This window comes from Dendrobium catenatum, unplaced genomic scaffold (assembly GCF_001605985.2).
Source record: "Dendrobium catenatum unplaced genomic scaffold, ASM160598v2 fragScaff_scaffold_353, whole genome shotgun sequence".
Classification (NCBI taxonomy): Eukaryota; Viridiplantae; Streptophyta; class Magnoliopsida; order Asparagales; family Orchidaceae; genus Dendrobium; species Dendrobium catenatum.
In genome coordinates, this window is record NW_021318815.1 from 417,828 (window position 1) to 424,089 (window position 6,262).

Sequence of the window (6,262 nt, forward strand, 5' to 3'; positions counted from 1 at the left end):
AATATAGAAAGAACAGCACTGCAAAGCCCAATTGCTACTCCAATGCAGAGAAGAAGGGTCTTAGGCATTATAGTGTTTCCATTGGAGAGAACAAATTTTGTCTCACATAATTCAACTAGACATCATGGCAAGGGAAAAAATTAAAGTGACAGTGAAATGGAGGCATAGTTATGCTAGTTTAATACCTCTTTGGTTTATACCTGATATATCATCAAAAAAGTATCTTGATCGTGCACGAATATCGAGGCAAAATCAAGCCGGAAACTTCAAAAATTAAATATGGGATCACCTGAACTCCGATTTAAGCAAACTTACAGTCAAACTGACCGTCTCGGAAATACGAACCCAACGACACCAAATTCAACTCAATCCAAGCCCAAATGAGTCCAAATCAAGGACCCGAAGCATTGTTGGAAAGTTTGAACCACAATTTGAGTTGCCAAACGTTTTCTAAACATAATGTGCTTATAGTCGAATCGAGCGGCTCGACAAGACAAATCCAACGAGCCCAAGATTGCCGAATTCTGACATCATTAAGACCTTCAATGTCTGACGAACGGTACACAATCAAGGGATTCCATATCGAGTGTCCATCCAACCACTCCCCATTTACCCCTGATCTCTCACCTATTTAAGGGCCATGCCACTCTAGAAATTTATAAATAGACTCCTCATTTCTCTTGAGGGGGGATGGAAGCAAAGAGAAGAAGGAAAGAAGAAGAGGAGAGAAGAAGAATAGGAGGGAAGAAACTCCTCCTCGACCACCGCCGGAATTCCGCCCGACCTCCAAGTGAGACCGGAGTTTCACCCGAACTCCAAGTGACGTCTGAGTTCTGTCCGACCTTCAAATGACGCTGGAGTTTCACCCAAACTCCAAGTGACCCCAGATTTCAGCCCGACCTCCAAGGGAAACCATAATTCTGTCTGATCTCCAAGTAACTCTAGAGTTTTGTTCTACCTGAACAACGACTAACATTGGACTTCTATCCGACGCTAGACCTCCGCTCGTCGCCATATTTCTACCCGACGTTGGACTTCTGCCCGTTATCAGACTTCTGCCGGACATCTATCCGATGCCGGATTTCTGTCCATTGCTGGACTTCTACCTGACGCCATTCTTCTAACCTCCGTCGTTAGACGATAGTCCTTCCGACCTCCGGCGCCAGTCGATTATGGCCCTCCTGACTTACGTCGCCCACCGATTACAATTTTTCCGACCTCCATCGTCCGCTGACTATGGTCTTTATGACCTCCATCGCCAGACAACGGTCTTTATAACCTCTATCGCCCACCGACTACAGTCCTTCCGACCTTCGTCGCCGGTTGATTATGATTATTCTAACTTATGTCGTTCACCAACTACAGTCTTTCCGACCTCCGTCGACCGTCGACTACGGTCCTTCTAACTTACGTCGCCCACCGACTACAGTCCTTCAGACGAAACAAACACTCCAATAGTGACTCTTGGTATTTTCATTATGTAATGCACTCTATAAGATGTACATCAAACTAAGGCCTTGCCCCAATGAATGACCTCATTTGTAATCGATTACAAATAATAGTAGATTCATTCAAACTGGGCTAGGCCCCCTGATTTTTCCCTCTTTTAATGGGTTTTCCACGTAAAAGTCTTGGTGTCTCTAGTGAATAACGTACCCTCTCTTTTTATCTGTGTTGCATCTTCGTACAACGCTAAGACATTAAACTCTATATTTCTCTATCGCCGTGAATACTCCAGGACGCAACAATACCTTTACTAAAATTTGGATAGTTTAATACCTCTTTGGTTTACAACTTTACTAAGGGAAAATAATGTGGGCTATCAATGAAAAATATCAGAAAAGAATAGATCCAACTAAAATGAAAGCTCATAGGCCAAAATATTATTATAGTTAATAAATAATTAAATTATCATAAAAAATAAAAAAAAGACAATGAATAAGTAATGCAAATATTATAATTAAAAAAATACTTTAAACAGATTTGAAATAAATACAAAGGTTTTTGATAATATTTAGGGTTCATTATTAATTTTGGCAGAGAAATAAATCAAATAATGGGCTAAGCTAGAATTCAACTATTGTTCACCTTTATTTCTCACTTATATATTTGATGAAATAAATTAATGTTGATATTGTTTAATTCACAAATAATATATATATTTTTTTAATATTTGGAGGATATAGTCATCCTCCCCAAACGGATAGGTTAAATATAAATATATACACATTTTTTATAAAGAGATAGAGAAAGAATATAAAACAAATTAAATAATTTTTAATCCAGAATTAGCATCCATTGCGAGAAATATGTAATTGAAAAAATCAAATTAATAGTTTCTCTTTTATATATCATTAGCTATACATAGGATTCAAAAATAAATATTATATGACATTTGGAAGTAAAAAAATCAAAGAAATGCGTTGATCTTCTCCGTAGCAGGAAAATGGTTGACGCGGACCATTTCTTATTTATAATTAGTTTCTTAATATAGATTGGTTGTATTTTCCTTCGTCCTCTTTTATGAAATGATATAAAATAGTAAGGGAAAAAAAACTATGTATTTCCCTAGTCCCTTCTATTAAGTGGATCTATAAATACTTGATTTTTTCAGACAATCATCACCAACAAAGCAACAAAGGAAAACAAAAAAGTGAGAACAACATTCATATACACAGAAACATATCAAGAGAGATATGGCTTATTCTTTCTACTCTTTTGCAATCTCTTTGTTCATTTTCTTAGTTGCCACACACCTTCCAATTCTAGCATGGTGTAGTGGCAGTGGATTTTCAGTAGAGCTGATCCATCGCGACTCCCCCATGTCGCCGCTATATGACCTAGATTCCACACCTTCCTCCCGCATCCGTGCAGCTGTTGAGCGATCTCGTTCTCGTGCCATCTACTTTCGTAATGCTATCCACAAGGCTCGTCTATCTTCCTCTGCACTTCCCATGGACGATGCTAATAACTTCTACTCAGATATCACCCCAAGCAACTTCGAGTACCTCATGAGCTTCTACCTTGGCACTCCAGCCAAAAAGGTCCTCGCCATCGCCGACACGGGCAGCGATCTCATATGGGTCCAGTGTGTCCCGTGCAAAGAATGCTACAATCAGAGTGCACCTCTTTTTGATCCACAATTTTCCTCTACCTACAAAACGATCCCCTGCAATACTATTTCTTGCTCGCTGCTACCACAGAGAAGTTGCCACTCCTCCTCCCAGTGCGACTATAAATATGGCTATGGCGACAAGTCAATTGTTGAAGGCTATCTTTCTACAGAAACAATAGGCTTTGACTCTACTGGAGGACACCCAATACAAATCCCCACAATTCTCTTTGGGTGCACCCATCATAGCAAAGGCACATTTGACAAGAATGATGCTGGACTAGTTGGCTTGGGTGGAGGAAAGCTATCTCTTATCCGCCAGCTCGGCTCCACCATTGGCAATAAGTTTTCCTATTGCTTGTCCTCATCAACTGAAACATCTACAACGAGCAAACTTAACTTTGGCTCCAATGCAGTCGTTTCTGGCTCTAACGTCATTACCACGCCTTTGATCTCTGGTTCACCAAACACCTTTTATTTCCTTCACCTTGAGAATATTAGTGTGGCCGGCAAGATCATCTCTATTGGGAAGCCCATGCAGACAAATGAGTCTGCCCAAGGAAACATCATCATCGACTCAGGCACAACTCTAACAATCATTGATGATAATTCCCTGCAATCTGTGGAGAGTAGCGTGAAGAGTAGCATCAGCCTTCCCCAAGTCAATGATCCAAATGGTGCTTTCAACCTTTGCTATGATGTCTCCGGAATTGAAGCTTCAACTCAGTTTCCAAAGATCACCTTCCAATTCTTCGGTGGTGCATCAGTGGTCTTGCAACCACACAATGCATTTGTGGAGGTCGGGCAAGATATTTTGTGCCTTGCCATGATCTCTAACGGAGCCACCGCTGATTCTATCAACATATTTGGTAATATTGCACAACAAAACTTTCATATTGGCTATGACCTCGCCAACATGCAACTAACATTCGCACCAACCAACTGTGCCACACAATAGATTGAATATCTTGTATGAATTGTTAAACTTGCTATATATGATTCCAATGCTTTATTCTATCTAAATTTTAGCTACTTTGTATGTTGCTTACTCTTACATTATCAATTCTCTTTAATTTGCATAAAATCATTTGATGGCTTCACTTTATCCAGTATATATTGCATAGTTTATTTAATTCACTTGTACACATGATTTCAACCTCTTTTATTTCACTTGATAAAACTCTTTATTTGCTTCGTTGCTCTATTATGTATATGAAACTCTCAAATACATAGTATTTTTTCACTGTTTTGATCTATATGATTAGTTGGGCCTCGTAAACAATTTTTTCATGTTAATCTTGAGTCTAGTTTTGATTGTGGCCAATATTAACATCCCTAATAGTACCATATTTAGACAAATATGCCTTTTATGTTTTATTTCGAGACAAATACAAGAAGAAGAAGCTATATTTTGTACAAAATTATTCTCAATGAGAGGTAATTTCTAGAATTTGTTAATTGATTATTTAATTTGAAGTCCGTCGAAATTAGTTCAAACCTATTTCATCAATCTTTTTTTTTTAACCCTTCTTGTTAGATCCCTCATTGTTCGTGATGGGTGATCGTTGATGGAAAAAATCAATGGGATTGATGGTGCCTAAAGGAGAAGAAGAGTTCGTCATAGGAGCTTGTTGGGTGCAACCATATGTAGGATTGATGACAAGTGAACGAGAATAAGAATTCATGATGCGATATTGTTGGGGCAAGCACCAATGGGATCAACAGCGTGTGAATGAGGATATGATTTCATGACGAGAGCTTAATATTGGGGACAAATATTGATGGGACTTGCGGTGCATGAAAGAGAAAATGAATATTAGCTCTTTGGGTTTAGGTGTTAAAAAGATTTAATTAGGAAAAAAATCATGATTTAAAATATGCTTTGTTTTTTTTTTCTTTTAAAAGTAATGCATAGTAGGCTTAAATAATTTGGGTATATACATTAGAAAATTAGAAGAATGTACTTACATGGAAATTGATTCTTATATATTTATAGAGTTTGTGAATTATGTTGGTCTGTGATGTGGCCAAAGGGATTGGGTCGATACACCATCATTTTATTGACCCTCATTATTTTTCACATGCTCGCACCCTACACACACATAGGGTTTCGATGGCAATGTCATGTGTGAACAGCCATGCTTCTCTTGCATCCATTCTTTTCATGTAGTGTGTTCTTCTAGAACTTTTATTATATCCAGTGAACGTACGCAGAGGAATATTCGGTTTTAGGCCAAAAAGTGCCTGTACCGAGTTTTTCGCGCCTGTACCGAGTTTTTTGCCTAAAACCGAACGTTCCTCTGCGTACGTTCACTGGATAAAATAAAAGTTCGTTCTTCTAAGTGATTTTTTACCCGACTAGAATATCCCATTTAAATTTGAGGGCTCTTGGTTTATGTTTTAATCACCTATTATTTTGATATTACTGTTACAACCTATTTAACACTAAATCCTTTTTATTTTTGTAGATAAGAATCCAATCTTTTAATTAAAATTATAAGAAAATATCGCATTCCCTCCATTAAGTCTTCGTTTTGGGACAACTTTTAACCATTACATTTTTGCTGCCTTCGACAAATTTTGTACTAGAAAACTACTTCAGTTTTCTTACCGTTTTTTTTTCTTTTGCAATCATAATTTTTATTTAGCTAATAGCCTACTACTGTTTTTTCGTTGCTTTATAGAATTTTTTGTGCTAAAAAACTAATTTTTATAACAACTAGAAAAAAGTTACTTTCCCCACTACTAGGGGTGTCAATATTTGACACGACACGAAAACCCGATCCGAACCCGACCCGAAAAATCCGGGTTGGATCCGACCCGAATGCAAAACGGGTCAGGTTCGGGTTCCAGAAATCGACCCGTTTGAAAAACGGGTCCGGTTCGGGTTGACCCGACGGGTTGCCGGGTCAAACTGGCAACCCGTTTGACCCGAAACATGCAGTCCGAGCCTGCGATGCCGCGCTACGCCCGCGCTGCCGATCGGTTCAGTGTCGGGTCAACCCGACAACCCGCCGGGTCGGGTTCGGGTTCGGATTTTCGACCTGTTTGCCTAACAGGGTTGGGTTAGGGTCGACCCATTTGAACCCGGGTCAGTTCCGGGTCCGACCCGAACCCGACCCGTGACCCGAAATTGACACCCCTACTCAC